The sequence below is a fragment of the Lissotriton helveticus genome, chromosome 3_1 (assembly GCF_964261635.1).
Source record: "Lissotriton helveticus chromosome 3_1, aLisHel1.1, whole genome shotgun sequence".
NCBI lineage: Eukaryota > Metazoa > Chordata > Amphibia > Caudata > Salamandridae > Lissotriton > Lissotriton helveticus.
In genome coordinates this window covers 1,767,952,661-1,767,972,923 of record NC_136061.1, presented here as the reverse complement: position 1 = coordinate 1,767,972,923, position 20,263 = coordinate 1,767,952,661, and the positions used below count along the sequence as shown (strand labels likewise).

The 20,263-nt window shown below is 47.8% G+C and overlaps 1 protein-coding gene across 5 annotated transcripts in view; it reads left to right on the top strand.

The window, feature by feature from the left end:
• PHACTR4 (phosphatase and actin regulator 4) overlaps positions 1-20,263 on the top strand; it is a 597,089-nt gene that overhangs the window by 195,056 nt on the left and 381,770 nt on the right. The gene's annotated exons all lie outside the window — the stretch shown is intronic.

Sequence of the window (20,263 nt, the reverse complement as noted above, 5' to 3'; positions counted from 1 at the left end):
GTTGGTATTGTGGCTTCCCTCAGTACAAAACCTACATCCTAAAAGATCCCACGGTTTTTAGGTCGAGCCTGGAATACACGCATCCGAAGGATGCGGTCCAGGTGGAGAACTATAGCTAGCTGACTCGGGGGAATGAAGGACAAGAAAGTGCCACGCGCTCTCCGGCTGGATTTCACTGCGTGCACGCGCACTCACGCATGCGCACATCACAGCCAGACGCATACACAGCCAGACGCACACACACACCCCCCCCCTCGCCGCACCTACACACACACTAGCGCACCTACAGGCACACGCAGAGACCCCCCCACACACACACCAGCGCACCTACACTCACGCACGCACACATACAAAGACCCCCCTCCCCCGCACACATACACATACACACACACAAGCGCACCCCTCTCCCCCTAGAACTAAGCCACACTTACCGCCATTCGGGACGGGGCTCTCCCTCGGGCATGGGAGCCCCGCTTTCAGGCACTCCGTGGGCGCGTGCGCGGGACTTCCGAACTCAAAGCCTCAATCGCGCATGCGCAGTGACGAGACAGAAGTGGAAGAACTACAACTACCGGCAGGCACGCGGCTGATGGGAGACTGACGCATACAGTAGCAAATCAGACCTCAACACTTAAAACGATCTACGCGGGATGTCTTCTGCTTTTACTGGCCCTGGGGCAGAGCGTGGCCCTGGAGGACACGCAGCAGAGACTGGCATTCCCGCGGCTGCTGGGGCAGCAGAACAACCTGGACTTCGGCCTCAACCAGGGAAAGCTATCACGCTGCGCCCTCGCCTGCGCTGCTCCTGTTATGCGCGGCTCTGGCAGTGCTGCATAGACGACGCTGTCACTCACTGTAAGTCCAGTCTGAGCATCCAACTGCTGCAGCTCGCCTCTGTCCTCTGCAGTGACCGGTGCAGGGCACACTCAGCCTTCCATCCTTCCAAGGACGGTAAAGCGAGAGACCACATTGCATTGGACAATAGTAACATGTGGTTATAGTTAGCTAGATTGGTGCCGCGTAAAAGTTGCAACGTAAAGCGCTTAGGAGCAGGCTTTGAAGCGCTAATAAATGAAAATAATATAATACAAAAAATAAGGTGCTACAATGTCCGTGCTTTTGCGGTCAGACGAACGCCATTACTTCCGCTTGGATTTTATCTGTTCTGCGCGTGGTGGTCGCTTCACAATTGCCTGCAAGGCTTGTAGTTAGTTATAAAGGTTCTGTAACACGATTTTCCGCTGATTATTTAGGTACATTATTTGTTGAGCGCATATTGAAGACAGAGCCTCCGGCTTGGCGGTGCTTTAATACACACAAATAAATGCATGTACGTCCCGTATTCGACTCCGTCCTCCTGCCATCTGAGCCCAATGAAGCGAGCTGGTGGCGCGACATCACGTGCATCTTAGTTTTATATGGCACTTTTTATTTCCCAAACCTGCGCTTTCTTAGCGCTGTAACTGTTGCTCCAGGGTTTCCTGGGGTTTGTTCTCTTTCTACGCGTAACGCACCGGCTCTACTTTCGCCGGCTATAACTGAGGCGCAGGCAGCCGTCCAGGATTGGGCACCAGATGCTAATAACATCCAGTTCTCCTGGTAAAACAAGTGACAGCAAGACCCCGTATTCTCACTACATGGCACGCAGTTAAATGCATGGCACCTATTACTGAAGTGCCAAGACGCAGTTCAGTTTGTGAAACAGCGCATCATAAATTACCAGCGTTGCTAATCAGCCGTCTATTACATTTCATAGCCTGTGTTTTGAAATCCATGTTGTGCTGTTAAGGGCAGTGGCATTTCTGCGAGCGTGGATTGCTGGAATGTATAATCTTTTGCGCGCTCCTTTGGCACACACCTGCAGACACCCCTCTGTGGTTGAAGCGATTAAATGCCAATTAATGCAACCACAGCGCTTCTGAGGGGTGGGGCTCTTCCAGAGTTCTCACAACTTTTGACAAATTAAGTTATTTTGGAAAACGCATTTCAGTTCAATGCCCAAGGTCGCACAATTAATCGAGTGAGAAAAGCCGAGATTAAAACTCAAGTCCTCATTTTGAGCAGGCAAGAACTGAGGGGTCGAGTCACAAAATTGATTTTACCATCTACCAAAAGTCTACAGAAGTGCCCTGCAGCGCTATACATGCCCAAATTCCCATTGTTTAAAAATCAGCATATGTGCATGTCTACGTCTGCAAATTCGATTTAGTACAGTGGTGGGTATAGAGATGGTAACATCCTCTGTGGTAATCCCGGGGACGGTGAGAGGTATAACATTTAAAAAGTAATTGTAAACACACATCAGTAGCTTTGAGGGTATTCACTAACTTTTGTGGCTGGAGTGCGCCACTTCGTTTACGCTCTAAGAAGTCAGTGCTAGCAGACGCTAGGAGCCTGAGTCACAAAGGGACTATGCACTCACGGCACAGGCCCCACACTGGTGGCGGGAGACCCAAACTCGTGGCGGGACCTATGAAATGCGGAGGTGGCGCCACAAGTGTGCCCCCCCAACAAGACTGCGGCGCTCTGCCACGAGTGTGCCCCCCCATGACTGCGGGGCTTCCACCACGATCGAGCCCCCCACCATGACTGCGGGGCCTCCACCACGAGCGCGCCCCCCACCATGACTGCGGGGCTGTGGTACTGAAAATCTCGACCCTGTTGTTTTCTCTGTATCGAGGTCCAATACCCGTGTCACAAAACCTCAACGTATCATGACGATTTTGGTGTCTATGAACCGATAATGATTAGGACATCATTCCTATGTATTTGCGTCGCAATCGAGGGTTGCCAACACCCCAAAACCATAGTTTCCGTCCCAACCCCTTAGACTCCATTTTTGTGAACGGCATCCATCTTACATCTTGCCCTCATGTTAAGTCAATCAAAGGTCGAGCTTGATCAAGAAGGACACGTCCACCTTCCCTGACTTCCCCCTGACCAGTCCCAACTGACTCCGCTGCCTTCGGCCAAACCTGTTTGGGCAGCCCCTCGCCCAGTGGCCGAATACGATAGCATCTATGAATAACATTCCACAAACCATTCACTACATACAGACCATGCTTTCTACAAACATGCACCTGTCCACGTTCCTTGTTTATGGCCAGTTTTATGACTGGGTTGTACCTTCCTTTATTGGTGTTTCATCGATATCTGATGGGAGTTCCCGATCCAACTAGGTAATCTATCAGCGAACTGGACATCTAAAATATGGGCTTGCTTACATGACTTCGCTCTTTGTATTATTGTAGAAATATGTATATTGCCATACCATAAACTCAAGAATTCTTGCTTGAAGCCATATATCTTGTATATAAGGAGAAGGCTGGTTCTGTAAAAACGAACAGTCTCCCTAGAACCTACTCTCCGTGTGGTGTACTTCTGGGACACGTGTTACTTGGTAGCTACCAATAAAACTTGATCTTTGACTGCGACTAGAAGACTCCGTGTTTCTGTGGTCCGGAACAAGGGAGAACTCAGAGGTCTTCGGGTGTTATCCCCTGACACCAGCGGGTTCTTAAAACCCGTTACCTCAGTTGGCGCCCAACTCGGGGCGATATCAAGCGGTGACGGTCCAAGCCAGATGTTCGTGAGGAGCTTCGTGTGAAAATTCCGGAGGACGGCCAGCCACTTCAGCGACCCCTGTATGTCGACGTGGTTCCGAAGGTCTTTGCTGCGAGGTTCCCCGCGTCCCGACGGCTACGAAGGACTGCTGCCCTGACTATCGCCTTGTTTTGGACCCAGTGATCCTAAGTAGAGCGAAACGATAGACGAGTCTTCTAGCGACGTCATCGATCTTCAAATACTTCAGTTAAGTATAAGTGGAGCGTCTCCCAGTCCTTAGTTTGTCCTTAGTTTTTGGTATCCTTGAGATACGACTTGATTTGGAACTTGCAAGCCCCAAAGCCGAAGGACTCGTGTTTTCACGAGGCATATCGTAACAGATAATCCTTTGAAGTTTGAAGCTAGACTAGTGAGCGAAGATGCCTGGTTTTAGCAAACTTGGAAACTTGTTTTGTCTTGGTTGTAGTAAGGACTCCCGATTAGAGGATTCTTGTCCGGTTCCTCCAATTAGAACTCCAACGTATGAGCTCTATGTAAAGCACGGCGTAGGTCCTATAGCATATAACGAAGTATGGATAAAATACACCCGCAAGGATGGTGTTTTAAAATGGCCCCAATACGGTAGTTTCGACCCAGAAATATTAGATAACTTAGAGTTCAAATTGTTCAAGAAGAAAGCCCGGCCGGCGATGTTTGACTCTTTCCGCTTATGGCGCAAAGAAGCCAAACAGAAAGAAATAAGATTAGCAAAAAAGAATAAAAGAGGTATGTCGATGGTGCAAGCTGCCGTTGCATACAGGGATAACGAGGAAGAGCAGGAAAGCGAACAAATACTTAGGAGCAAGAAAGTAGCGATAGATAAATGTTACCCAATGCTGCCAAATAAGGGACAAGGTCAAAAGGAAGGATCCGAGAAAGATCCATAAATGTCCCACCTATTAAATTCTCCGCCACCCTATGCACAAAACACCACAGCACCTCCGCAACCTTTAGTTGCACCTCTGGTAGCTGTTATACAGACTCCTGTACCGCACTCACCGGCTACTCTTCAGCTGGCTCCTGTTTCTCTGGCGCAGCCTCCTCAAGGCTCACCGACCACATCTACTTCTCCTACTGTTCCTTCTAAAATTTTGCCTAGCACACCTTCTAGTCTCTCTGATACTCGTTCTGCGAACATTTCTGTTTCTGCTTTGCGTGACCCTGTTCTACCACCAGTTATTCCTCCACTTTCACCTTCCGTCTGGCATAAAATGGCCAGCATTGTTACTAACTTTCCTTCACCACTTTTTCGGTCGCCTAAAACGACCCCTAACACGGAACAAAGACAATTACGAAGCCAAATGCCCGATTACCAGGAAAGGGAATCATTGAATAAATTAGCGCGGAATTGGGCTATGGATACAGTGAGATATGATGTAGAGTCTGTCATGAACGTTTTCCGTCAATGGGATGAACCAACACAAAGATACGTCTTTGAGCAGATGTGTGTTTTTCTGTATGAGGATTTGGAAGATAATGGTCAGAAGAGCAACCAGCAAGAGTTGTGTAGGTTACGATTTAAATTCGGGGAGGGTATGATAGTTGGTCCCGACGTTGAAAGAGCAGTAGAGATATTATTATCACATCGAAGTACAGGTGGTAATTCTGTGTCATCATCTGAATGTGGTACGTCTAGTAGGAAACGAGCGAGACAGTACCCCATGAGAGAGGTTCCTCCGGTGTGGAGGGAAGGTGATGCAAACGCAGTTCCACCGGTTCTGCCTCATTTCCAGCGCGTATGGGTACATGTCCCCTGGAAAAGATCCGAAGTTCTAGCACTCAAGCAGGGACTACCCGATCCCCGTAAAAACCCGACTGGGTATTATAAGGAGTTGTCCCAAACTGCAAGCTCATGTATAATGAATTTAGCGGACATAGACATGTTATTTGGGAACGTTGTTCCACATCCGTTATGGAGTAAAATACGCTATACGGATCATGACCAAAAATTAGGTGACTCATGGGCGAACATTGCGACTACAGATGCTAGACAAGTCGGTGGTTTCAAGCCTGAGCCGTTAATAGCTGAACTTCCTGGTAGAATTATTACGTACATGAAGACAATTATGCCTGAAGTGCGCGTAAACTGGGACAAGTTATCCGCGTGCAAGCAGAAGAAAGACGAGAATGTGTCTGACTTTTTCACGAGATTTGAGGAAACTTTCACCGACCATAGTGGTCAGGATATGGCTACCGAGGGTGGCCAAAGATTGTTTGTACACAATTTGCTTCCTGAACTGTGTGCTAAACTAAAAGATTCAGAGAGTGCTTGGGCTGTCTCTACGTCAGCGCAGATTTTAGCAACAGCCCAGTACTATGAAAATAGGCGTAAAGACGAGCTAGACAAGGCAGACAAAAAGACGAAAGATTTAAAAACTAAAGTTCTTCTCCAACAGGCCTATCCGCCTCGTATGGCTAGCCAGCCCAATTATCAACAGAATCAGCCGTATTCTAGAGACGCGCAAGGAAACGAGCTTTCCCATCAGCGTCCTACATATGGCCCGAATCAATGTGCGTATTGCAAAGAAGAAGGTCATTTTAAGGGTAATTGTCCGGCTCTTGCGCGACGTTTAAACGGTGCTCAAGGTGTACGGGGAAGAGGTGTTCAGCATGCCCCTAGAGGTAGAGGCCGTGGAAATTTCACTCAGAATATAACTTCTTTTCCGTCTCAGAAATCCATGAACAGCTTTGATCAACAGAATAATTCATCGTCCAAGTCAGCTCAGTACTATGCTGACGACTATTACACCGAACATGACAATGAGGGTAATGATTGCTAGGACAGCCATGGACAAAGAGAGGGAGTTGTTTCAGTTCCAGTAGATCAGAATGGACCTTATGTCGAGGTAATTACCTCAGGAGTGTCAGAGCCATTTCTGCTGGATACTGGTGCTACAAAAAGTTCTATTATGCACTCAAAACTTCCCGGCGCACCTTTGTCTGGCGAAATGAATGTCTCAGTAGGCTTCTCTGGCGCCCCTGTTAGAAACCCGATCTCTAGTCCTGTTTCCCTTTCTGTTGGCCCCTGTGAATTAGAAGCACCCCTCATTCTTACAACAGGTTGCGGTGAAAATTTGTTAGGATTGGATTTGTTAAAGAGGTTATATGCGACTTTGTACTGTTCTCCCTCGGGAGTACAACTTACTTTAGGGAAAAAAGTCATTTCTCCAATGTATTTGTCAAAAGAAGGTATTCCTACGGAATTGTCATCACTTCCTGACATACTGTGGGCTAATGGTTCCAACGATGTAGGTCGTTTGGAGATAGCACCGTATGTCATAACTTTGAAAGACAACGTCAGATTGCCACGTATTCCCCAATACAAGATATCTAACGAATGCGAGAGGGCGTTGTTAACGATCGTTTATGATTTGATCGATAAAGATGTTATCGAAGAAACAGGTAACGTTTGTAACAGTCCAGTTTTACCGGTCTTAAAACGTACTGATCCTTCACAGCCCCCTGTGTATAGGTTTGTGATTGACCTCCGAGAAGTAAATAAGGTAGTTATCCCGCAGTTTCCAGTCGTCCCCGACATTACTGCTTTATTGACGATGGTTCCAGCTTCAGCAGCCTGGTTCTCGGTGATTGACCTAAAGAACGCTTTCTTCAGCATCCCGATCGCCGAAGAAAGTAGAGACCTTTTCGGCTTCAATTTAGGAGGACGAAGCTTCCGCTTCAAGTGCGCCCCTCAAGGCTACTGCGAAAGCCCATCATATTCAGTCAGGCTCTGAAAACACAACTAGACACAATCGTGCTGCCAGATGGGTCAACTTTGGTCCAGTACGTAGACGATCTACTGATCGCTGCAGACACTGAAGAGATTTGCAAAGAAGCTACGTTGTCGCTATTGCGTCACTTATGTGACATGAAGCACAAAGTCTCCCTTTCCAAACTGCAATTTTGTCGACAAAAAGTGACCTACCTAGGTCACATCTTGTCGAAGGAGGGAAGGAGACTGACACCAGAAAGAATACAGGCAATTACAGAACTGAGTGCCCCAAGGACACAGAGAGAGGTTCGAGCCTTCTTGGGCATTACATCGTACTGTAGACAATGGATACCGATTTTCTCACTACTAGCCAAACCCTTGCTGGCACTACTCCGCAAAGACACGCCTAATCCTATGCCTTGGTCTGAAGATTGTCAGACGAGTTTCCACGAGTTGCGCGATGCATTGTGTTCGGCTCCTGTGTTGGGAAACCCCAACTACAGTAAGCCTTTTACATTGTATGTCCATGAAAAAGAAGGTTGTGCATTATCAGTCCTAACGCAATACTTTGGGGACAAACAACGCCCATGCGCGTATTTTTCGGCAACTCTGGATCCTGTGGCTAAGGCACTGCCAAGTTGTCGGAGAGCAACCGCCGCAGCAGCTGTCTGCATTCGACAGTCTGCTGGATTAGTCATGAATAACACTCTGATCGTTAGGGTTCCGCATGCAGTAGACATTTTGCTAAATAGGACAAAGACACAACACCTTACTAGCGCTCGACTATCCAGTTACGAACTTACCCTGCTAGCAAGTCACATCCATATAAAGAGGTGTGATACACTCAACCCCGCTACGTTATTACCCATCCCGACAGAGACAGACAAGATTGACAAACATGACTGCTGTTTCAGGACAGAGGAAGAGACAAAAGGGAGAGTAGACTTACAGGACACTCCCCTTCCCGAATGCAATGATACTTTATGGGTTGATGGTTCATGTTTCAAGTTGCCGAATAGTGATACGACTACAGCATATGCCGTAACGACATTACACACCATTGTAGAGACTGCACGCATTTCCCACGGTTCTGCACAAGCCGCAGAACTTGTGGCACTTACCAGAGCATGTGTGCTGGCGAAAGGAAAGCGAGTGAATGTGTACACGGACAGCCAATATGCCTTTGGCGTGGCTCACAGTTTTGGGAGATTAAGGCGTGAACGTGGGTTCCTTACGTCCCATGGTGCAAAGATACAACATGGCCAGCTAGTCAATGAGCTCCTTGAGTCACTCACCTTGCCCCTACAAGTCGCCATTATAAAATGTAGTGCACACAAAAAGATTCAGGATGATGTTGGCCGCAGGAATGCATTCGCAGATGAGGTTGCGAAAGAGACTGCAAGGAACACAATGACTCGAATGTATGTTATGGGTCCCGCTAGATGGATTGCTGATGTAGGAATGTGTGAGGACACCATTGAAAGCGTAAAATCGATACAAGCCGAGGCCACTGAGAACGAAGTGAATGAATGGAGAGAAAGCACAGGTAGATTGGATGCGAATGGTTGTTGGGTCGAACTATCAGAGCACCAGCGATGGCTGTTACCTAATGCATACGTACTTGCAGTAGTAACGATGGCTCACGGAATGGCACACATCAGTTCGAGAGGAATATGTAAACTATTGGCCCCAGTATGGCAGAATAGCAATATCCCAAAGTATGCAGAAAACGTGGTCAGAAACTGTATGGTGTGTTTGAGGTACAATCCCGGTAGGGGAACCCCAACTCCAGCTGGTCATTTTGCACCTCCAACGTACCCGTTCGAGGTCCTGCAGCTCGATTTCATCCACATGGAGAGGTGCAACAATCTGAAGTACGTTCTCGTTGTTGTTTGCGCCTTTTCGAGGTGGGTGGAAGCGTACCCCCTTAAGGACAATACCGCTTTATCAACTGCCAAAGCACTTGTCAAAGAGTTCTTCCCGAGGTTCGGTATGCCTAGAATTGTCTGGAGTGATAACGGAAGTGAATTTGTAGGATGTGTGATGAAGAGAGTGTGTGAGTGTTTAGGCATCCACCAGAAATTCCACGCTGCAAATCACCCCCAATCAGCTGGATTAGTAGAGTGCTACAATGGCACTCTAAAACTCAAACTAGCTAAGATCCAAGCCAGTACAGGTCTTAAATGGCCTGACGCTTTGCCTCTAGCACTCTTGTCAACCAGGACGACTGTCCACTCCAGAATAGGACTTAGCCCCCATGAGATCGTGTTTGGCCGCCCAGCCAACGTCTGGGGCGTGCCAAGACCCAAGAAACTAAGCGAGATAGAACACCCCGTACTGCTTGACTATTTGTGCGAATTGACAACTAAATTACGTGTTTTACACCAACAGGTTCACAGTTCTTCTCCACCAGCCTCTGACGATCCAGGTCACCTCATCGAACCCGGCTTATGGGTTTTGGTGCGCAATTTCCAGCGCACCAACAACGGACAGCCGAGGTGGACCGGACCGCACCTAGTGTTGCTTTCAACGAGATCTGCTGTTCGAGTGGAAGGCAAGAAGAACTGGGTACATGGGACCCACTGCAAACGGGTCCCTCTACCCCTTCCATACGACCGGTGGGTCAACAAAGGACTTGCCGACTCTGAGACAGAATCCGTACCTCGCTTCATCCCTTTCAGCGACGCACGTTTGAAAGAAACTAGTACCGAAAAGGAGAGTGATCATATTTTACAAGGACTTGTGTCACCATCTATGCAATTGGACATTACTGAACCTGAGACGTTGTTTGAAGATCACACCGCACCTGGGAAACGACGATACAACCTACGGTCTAAAGAAAAAGAGAACTAATAAAAGCTTGATCTAATATAATTTCCCTTTTCCCCTAAGGACTATTTTTGGATTTTTCAGCTCTCTCGTCCCATGGGAACTAGCTCATTTTTGATTTTTCGAACCGCCATCCGGTTCTGCTGCTAGGGTCGCGGTTGAAGTCTGGGGAGTGCAACTGGGAAGTTCTAGGTCCACGGTTCTGATTGGTCCACGGGAGTTACCCCGGACTGAGCAGAGCGCGCTCCCTGGGAGAATCAATCAACCACCGCGGGCAGCAACTAGAGGATGGAGTTTCCGAGGGCAGAGAGACCTATCAGACCCACGAACTTCAAAAAACAGTTATGCACGATACTGTCCAAAAGAAGATTCCTGATACTATGTGTTTTAATGTTATGTAGCATACTTGTGTTTTTTACTGGTTATACTCTGTTCGTATTTAAAGTTACCTTTTTGAATGACACCCAGCCACCACCTCCTCCCACTATTTCTCCGCACTACTTTCACCCTCTACCTGAACACGAGTCTGCCAGAAGACTCGAATTTGTAAACAACTCTTTCATTCAGCTTCTACACCAGCACCAGTCCATAATGAACACATCAAACTGTTGGATATGCGGACTTATGCCACACACAACCGATAAGGGGATCCCATACTTCATTTTGCCATTCAGCTACTATGGTTCTCTGTGGGCTTTCCAGACCATGTTCTTATTCGCCCTAGAACCATACCCGACCCGTTCCCCTGCGAGCGATTCCAGTAACAAGGCACTGATTGCAGGGATAAGGAATATGAGTAGGGATATCGACACATATCTGGCAATACCCAAAGATGAACTCAGTCCCTACACCCGTTGGAATGTTACTAAACATGGGGTTTACCTGGTCAAGAGCCAGGCAGCAATGAAATCCCGCCCATTTTGGATAGTGCCCCACCGAGGTCACTTATGCTTACAGGGCATTGGTAGGGACCCAACAGCACAGTTAGGAAAAAGCATTTGCACGGAAACATATGTATTTGCTTCCCGAACTTCCCCTATACTCTTGGCAGCCAAAGGCACGTATTTCGTTTGCCACGACCAAGCCTACACGTGGTTGCCCCCTGATTTCTCAGGTACATGTTTTATTTCATTTCTGCTGCCTCCCACCTACACGTCCAGAGCAGATTACCATCGGACAAGGACAGCTAGGGGTGTCGTGAGTAAAGACGACACCGCGGGTCAGGAATTCGCTGACTTCGCAAAGGGTTTTCTGCCATTTTGGGGGCCTATGGTGAACAGCAGGAATATTCGCCAGTTAGCAAGGATAGTTGAATCCGCCGTGACTACGACGGCCGGAGCCCTTGGCAATCTGACAACCGAGCTTCAGTCGGATCGACTTATGACCCTTCAGAACCGAATTGCCTTAGATATTATACTCGCCGATCGTGGTGGTGTGTGTAGAGTCATCCAATCCAGTTGTTGCATATTCATCCCTGATAACGCACCGACAGTATACCAGGCCATCTCCAAACTGCACGAAATATCTGGTTCCCTTCTCGTTGAGAAAGGGGATTGGTCCCTGCTGGGGTGGTTCTGGGAACTGATCACTGCCTGGGGATGGAAAACTTTGATCTTCATTGGGATGATCTTGGCACTTCTGTTCATGTTTTGCCTGTGTATACAGTGTGCTCCTGCACTATGTGGCATCTGTGCTACCTCGTGTGTACGGAAGCCTGTGTCCCAGGACGAGCTGAGGAACAGAATGATGCTACAGCAACATCTCCACGAATTTCGTCATACCGATTTGGACTCAGATTAGCATGAGTTATTGCCTTATATGAGGGCAAAAGGAGGGTCTGTGGTACTGAAAATCTGGACCCTGTTGTTTTCTCTGTATCGAGGTCCAATACCCGTGTCACAAAACCTCAACGTATCATGACGATTTTGGTGTCTATGAACCGATAATGATTAGGACATCATTCCTATGTATTTGCGTCGCAATCGAGGGTTGCCAACACCCCAAAACCATAGTTTCCGTCCCAACCCCTTAGACTCCATTTTTGTGAACGGCATCCATCTTACATCTTGCCCTCATGTTAAGTCAATCAAAGGTCGAGCTTGATCAAGAAGGACACGTCCACCTTCCCTGACTTCCCCCTGACCAGTCCCAACTGACTCCGCTGCCTTCGGCCAAACCTGTTTGGGCAGCCCCTCGCCCAGTGGCCGAATACGATAGCATCTATGAATAACATTCCACAAACCATTCACTACATACAGACCATGCTTTCTACAAACATGCACCTGTCCACGTTCCTTGTTTATGGCCAGTTTTATGACTGGGTTGTACCTTCCTTTATTGGTGTTTCATCGATATCTGATGGGAGTTCCCGATCCAACTAGGTAATCTATCAGCGAACTGGACATCTAAAATATGGGCTTGCTTACATGACTTCGCTCTTTGTATTATTGTAGAAATATGTATATTGCCATACCATAAACTCAAGAATTCTTGCTTGAAGCCATATATCTTGTATATAAGGAGAAGGCTGGTTCTGTAAAAAGGAACAGTCTCCCTAGAACCTACTCTCCGTGTGGTGTACTTCTGGGACACGTGTTACTTGGTAGCTACCAATAAAACTTGATCTTTGACTGCGACTAGAAGACTCCGTGTTTCTGTGGTCCGGAACAAGGGAGAACTCAGAGGTCTTCGGGTGTTATCCCCTGACACCAGCGGGTTCTTAAAACCCGTTACCTCAGGGCCTCCGCCATGACTGCAGCATTTCTGCCACTGCGGACCCTCTGCCACGTGTGCACCCCCCACCACGACTGTGGGTCCTCTGCCATGACTGTGGCGTCTCTGCAACGACTGCGGGGCCTCCACCACAAGTGCACCCTCACCACAACTGCAGGACCTCCACCACGAGCGCACCCCCCATCACGACTGCGGGGCTTCCGCCATGACTGTGGCATCTCTGCCACAACTGCGGGGCCTCCACCACAAGTGCACCCCCACCACGACTGCGGGGCCTCCACCACGAGCGCACCCCCATCACAACTGCGGGGCTTCCGCCATGACTGTGGCATCTCTGCCACGACTGCAGGGCCTCCACCACAAGTGCACCCCCACCACCACGAGCGCACCCCCATCACAACTGCGGGGCTTCCGCCATGACTGTGGCATCTCTGCCACGACTGCAGGGCCTCCACCACAAGTGCACCCCGACCATGACTGAGGGGCCTCCACCACGAGCGCACCCCCATCACGACTGTGGGGCTTCCGCCATGACTGTGGCATCTCTGCCACAACTGCAGGGTCTCCACCACAAATGCGCCCCCCACGACGACTGCGGGGCCTCCACCACGAGCGCACCCCCCATCACGACTGCGGGGCTTCCGCCATGACTGTGGCATCTCTGCCACAACTGCGGGGCCTCCACCACCTGTGGTTCTCCCATCTCAAAATTGACAGGCTTCTCTTAAGGCACTCCGTGGGCGCGTGCGCGGGACTTCCGAAGACGGAAGTCCCGCCCGCCCAAAGGAACTCAAAGCCTCAAACGTGCATGCGCAGTGACGAGATAGAAGTGGAAGAACTACAACTACCGGCAGGCACGCGGCTGATGGGAGACTGACACATACAGTAGCAAATCAGACCTCAACACTTAAAACCGTAGCCTATGAACGACCGTGAGAGGTTGGCCAATACCCCGTTACCAAGGCAGCACTCCCGGAAGGAGTAGGACGCTGCTGGACGGCGGGAGGCGGCGCGGGAGCTGTGCTGGAGGCAGCGGCAGCCGCGGTGGTCTTGAACCCGGAGGAGACGCAGAGGTTCCCAAAGTGACACCACGTACAAGGAGGAGAGCCGCGACCTACATACAGTAGGCAGCACAGGCGCGTGGCGGCCCCCACTGACAGGTAAGGTCAGTCTTAACTTCCCATAGACCTGAGCCCCCTACCTCTTCGTCATCCTAGTAGAGCTTAGGAACTGTGGAAGGGATTTAAAGGACATCTTTGAACCATATCCCCCAGCCTTGTCGTCCAGCATTAATGCTCTCTACCAGATGGTTTTACTCTCTCCACCACCCTCCGCCCACTATCTTTTTTGCGCTTTTTAGGAATGTGCTGTTGTGGAGTAAAGGGGGCATCTCTTTTTTTTCAGGCCACATTCGTAGAATCACCGCGTACCTTTTATTATTATTTTTCCCAAGAATAGAAGATGTGACCTTTTGTTTACGTTAAAGTTGTTTACCTTTGTTAAGCGGTGTCGGCTAAAATAAGGGTGTTCTTTAAAGTTAGACTGTAAACTATGAATCAAATGTCCGTCTTTCAGCTTCGCTAAGATCTTTCATTCAAACGTGTGCACCTTTTAAATGCGCCGTAACCTTAGTTAAAGCGTGCACTTTTGATTCAAAGTGTGTTTTTAATTGGATATGAGCATCTTTTATGCAGACTATATTGTATTGCAGCAATTACACAGATCTTACTTACCCCTATGTGGGGCTCCGAAGCGTTTGCCTACATATGAGTAGCATGCTACACCATGTAGTGTGTGGTTGGAAAGATGTTGTTTTTGCTTTGATCTTGTGAGGTGAAGTGTCCCGTGCCGTGCGTGATGACACGATACATGTATCCTGGTATGGGATGCAGACGCATAGGATGATGACGAGACAGACACGCAAGTGTATGGTTTTTAGTATGCTGGTACAGGCCCGGTTCCAGAATATTTGATCTGGCTGGGCCAAGGGTGTGCTTGGGTGGGACAATGCGGGACAAATTTATAACAATTCTGAAGGTAGACTACAAGCCCTAGAGTTACACATTGACATGCATTCAACAAAATGCCTGGGGTAGCGAAAATGCCATTGCGCATACTTGACCTTAATAACATCACAAGAAGTGACATCATGTGACCTTTGACCCTCAATCTTCCTACGAAGTGATGTCACATTACCTTAACCCTTATAACATCACAATAATTTACATTGCTGAAGTTATAATAAAACATGACTATTACAATAACTCAACATTGGAAAATGTCTGATTTTGATACCACTTGTATTAGGGTGCTGACGTCACATGAAAGGAATCCTTAATCGTTTTTCTTAGTTTTACATGAAAAATTATGTGTTCATCTGAAGAGGATAATTCCACATAAATTCTTAGATAATGGTTGGACATTTATGATTCCCTTATGGCTGGTTATGTAATGAGGCATGCACTGTCATAATGGGAATATTATTTATGCCACATCCTACAGTATATTACTGTGTGCATCATACACAGACTAAAATACATAAACACCTTCAGAACTCACATACTGAAACAGCCGGGTCTGGTGGACTAATGCGTTCACTATATGGGCTTGTGGGCTACCTCTTGGTCACAGGCTCAAGACCCAGCGGTCTAAATCAGCCTTTCATCCTTCTGAAGTGAATAAACTGAGCACCATTGAGTTGGGTAACAATAAACCTGTGTTATTCAGTGCCAAGATACTCTTGGGTGAATGTGAATTTTACAAATACACATGTTCTGCTAGATAATTGAGGTGCAAAAGGACGTTCACAGGTCTGGGTTTCAGTGCCACTGCACCTGCTGCATTATTGGCAGGTTATACCGTGTCCCCACTCCCTCATACACACCACCTAACTGCAGCTTGCCTCCTACATGAGGTACGGTTGGCACATTGCAGTTCTCTATTTAACATGAATATTTAATGTCTCAGCCAGTGTAAAAATAAATAAAATCACCCAAAGACAGCATTTTTCCCCTTCAAGGTGCCTACTTAAAACAGTATTTATAAAAACAATGCACTTTAAAATGTGTTCTAGAGGTTCCATAATTACACCTGACTAGGGTTGCCACCTGACCGATTTTTTTTTTTTTACTGACTCCGCAGGTATTTTAATGTCCCAGATAGTACAAAAATTAGCATGTACATATCAAATTTATTTCTATCTATCATTAAAATTTGATACTTTTGTACAAGCCATATTTTATATGTTCCTTTTTATACAAACAAAACTTAACTACTGCATAAATAAAAAGACATTGCCATTTACAATACTAAAAGCTCAAACTTTCCTAGTGCGAGACCTATTGCATTGCAAATGCTTGTTCTTTTTAGGTCCCTATCTGTCGGAGTACATTACACCCAATCATACTCATGCAATACTCACTAATACAAACCCATCCAAGAGGACTTCTCGACTTGTGATCAGTATATGTTGCTTGCTTCTCAGGATACTGGAGTGGGGCGTGCCTTGTAGTCACACATTTGTCAAAGGTCCCCAGCCTCCGGCCAACGAAGGCACCATCACCAGTTTCTGAATGGTATTCAAAACATTCTCTGAGAACGGCTTATGAGTGCATGGCTTCAATGTAACTGTTGGCTCCTGATTGGACCTTGTCTGTCGGTTTCACTTTATCTTTGTTTTTCTCTCTTGCATGGAGCATTGACCAAGTACTGATTGCTTTTTGAAAATTAGATTGCTTCTGCTGCTTGTGCTGGGATTGAGGTATACTTTTTTCTCTTCTTCCCCTGTTGTTGCTCATTGTCCAATTCCCCCGTCCTCTGTGTTGCTTGCCCAGTGACACCCACACCTCCCCCTATCAGTTGCTTGCCCTGCTTACACCCGTCCCACTTGCACCTCTTGCCTTTTGTTTCTTGCCCCATCCCACTGCACTCCTCCACCACAAAAATAACATTGACAAACCAAATAACTCTCACTTATGCAAGAGCTATTTGGCTTTGATAATGTGCTGTTTAACCATGTTGTTCAGCTATGCAGCATTGTTGAAACTGAAATTTCAAAAAGTGTTAGGACACGGTCAACGTTTACCGCATCTTAGCACTTTTTTTTGTCCAGCCATGCTGCACAGGAGCCAAGCTGCTGTACAAAAAGGTTTACATTTTTTGTTTTACAAACCCAATAGATCTCACATAGACAAAACCTGCTCTGCAAAACCTAAGTGGTGGTCATATTTTACAATTATTTAAGAAATGCATTTATGTACATGCATGTGCATTTTAGTTGTATGTGTGTATGTGCACAAGGGAGAAGACCTGAAATCTCAAGTACTCATATGGAGTGCTTTGCCAATGCTTGTGTGCTTTGATGGGGCTAAACACTTGCAGGCTATGACACGCTTAAAGCCCAGACTTACGGAACCTTATGTCAAACTCTAATGCAGCTCCAGTGCCTCACGTACAAATGCAACATCACTACAGGATTCAAAGCAGACTCTGACATCACTCCAGGCACCACCAGACATCAAACTGTGGCATTGCTGTATTATCAGTTTGCCTCCTTGTCTGTTTATGAAGGATTGAAAATATTAAAAGTAGATTATAAATACGAGTGTTCTTACTGGATCTCAACAAAAAATAAGCATTGGCAAAACCAATAGATCTCAGCAATGCCCGAGCTGTTGGTCTTCCAATGGTAATGTCTTTTAGCCATGTTATCTAGCAGCACATCTGCAGTTCAGTATGGCGGGAAGGTTACTGAAAGCTCAAAATCACAGGATGTTGAGCCGACACGGAGACTCTTCGCCCTCTATGTTGAGTTTATTGTCCTATCTTTCCTAACACATAACAAAAGCACTATGTGGCCTGCGCTGACCGCATCATAAAACTTTTTTCAGTGACGTTCAGCCATGCTGAACAGCAGATGTCCTTCTAGACAACATGGCAAAAAGACATTCACGTTGACACGGTCACTAGTTTTGGCATTGCTGAGATCCATTGGCTTGGCCGTTTGTTCAGTGTTGACTGGGTCTTGCTGAACAAATGTGGAAGTGACAGTGAGAAAAATTGAGCTTTGAGTGAAGTGAGAATGTGGTCTAACGGCCAGGGCTGCCGACAGGGGAACTGGGAAACCAGGCTCGAATCTCTGGGTCGACTGAACAATTTGTGATTCTGGGCAAATCAACTACGCTGCACCCTGCTTACGACAAGGAAACGTATCATTGTGTAATGTAACTGGTGAGCACTTAAAGCGCTTCAATACCATCGGCTGATTTTAGCACTATGGCAAGATAGTGGATGGAAGATGTGCTCCAATACCATCGGACTGTGCTCCCAAAAAAAAGTGTTGGTTGTGTTTTACATTTATTTAAGAAATGCATATATGTACATGCATTTGCATTTTTGTGATGTGTGTATGTGCACAAAGGAGATGGCCTGAAAACTCAAGTACTCATATGGAGTGCTTGAAAGCAAAGAAAAAATAACCCCACAAACTGGGAGCAGTGTAAGGAGACATGTACTTGGGCCATGCGCTATGAGAGGGCACACACAAGAAGAGGGCATGACACCTGCATGTCATGACAAATGGCATCAAAGAAAATGAGTGACGCTGAATGTTATCAATGGTAGGAGATGGGCGGCCTGTAAGCCCACAGGTGGATGCATGCTCTGTCTAGCCGATACATAATACTGATCAAATACACCATTGCAAGCCAAGGAGATGTCCACATACTGGCCGCTTAACCAGCCAGCATTTTTCACAGGTGACACCCCTTGTAATTTGTAGTCACAGTCGCTGATTCCCTGGTGGTATATTTCTTTTTAAATATTTTCCGTTGCTTTTGGTCTGGGCTAGTGGCGGGCACCGCTGGACGGCCTGCCCATCCCTTCCTGCTCGCCTGGGTCCGACTGTGAGAACTTTCCACTAGAGGAACTGGGAGAGCCAGACAGAATCCGAACAGGAAATCTGTGCAGGTCAGCTTTCCCGGCGTTGCCCATGCCCTGGGGCGTGCCCGTCTCCAGGCAACAGATGGACGTGCTGGCATGACGGCTCACTGTAGTATACTATAGAATCACGCCTGCGGAGTTGGGGTAGTGGCAAGCTGCTGGTATATGCAGTGTACAGGAGGAGGGGCAGGATTCCGGAGATAAGTGCAGGCACTACAAGGGAAGTGTCCGTCTGCGATGGGTGGAGATGCTAGATCTTCGGCTTTGTATGGGGCAGTTGGGGGCGTGGGGTGTTTACGCAGGTAAACAAAGGTGCATGTGATTGCGTCTGATCATTGCCTATCCTAACCCCGGATTCACCAACCGTACTTTTTTTGCATTAATGCAAAGTTGTCACTGAACAATCATTCTTTTATTTTAGGCCCCTAGTTTTCAAGTGTGGGGCATGGTCCTTTACAAGGCTTCGGCTTCTAGTTCAACTGAAGCGATTTCCACAGCGCCTCGTGTTTACTCCCTGAACCCTGTGGCCCTGCTGTACCCGTGGATGTAGGGCAGTATGCCGTCGAAAAAAAGAGATGGGGAGCCGAGGTGTGAGCGCCGCTGAGGTCGGGGTAGTGAGCGGCGGTAAACTAGCCTTTTGCAAAAGTGAAAGTAGTGTCCACGAGCTGGTCTCTCGGAAGGCTGATACAGCTGGGGCACGGTGCCTTATCAGCCCTGTCGAGTTTACCGAGTCATTGTCCTAGTCAGTTCACGTCTGCTGCTGATAAACGGTCTGCCTCAAGTTAGAATCTGTCCTTCGCCACTCTACCAAATCGTGTGGTCTTGGGCTAATCACGTACTCTCTCATTTCTTCTTTGCGCACTCTGCCAGTATGCAAGTCCTTGGAAAGCATATTGGATTACTTTTCAGACTGCAATCTTGGAATCTTACAAATGTCTGTCCGCCCGGTGCGCTGGGTAATGTCAGGAATCTTGCCTTGCCTCCTGGTATTAGGCAGACCCGGCCCGGCTTCATTCCGCACATTCCTGCTCCTTGTCCAGCTGGGGAGCACGTGCTGCGCGCGCGGGTTTCTCGCTCTTTTATAGCGCTCGTGCGCGCATCCTGCTCACCTGAGCGTAGCGCGTGCAGCCCCCTGCAGGGTGACTCGAAGGCTTCTCGGTGGAATGCTGCTGTTTTCTTTGGTTGTGTAAGGTTTGACGTTATGACGCACCTGTCGAGTTTCCGCCTCCGCCCCAGGGTGGAAGAGGGCAGCGTGGCTGATGTGACTAGGGGCTCCTACCTGCCAGGGAAGGGCTGGTTGCTGTGGGAATCTGGAGACGTCTCAAGAGGCCGAGGAGCCTCGGGCAGACGCAGTGACGTGTTCGAGTCGCCAGTGACTGGCGGGGCAGGGGAAATATTAGGGTAACTTTGGAGACATGCCGCTCTCTCTCGGGTGTGCAGGCACGC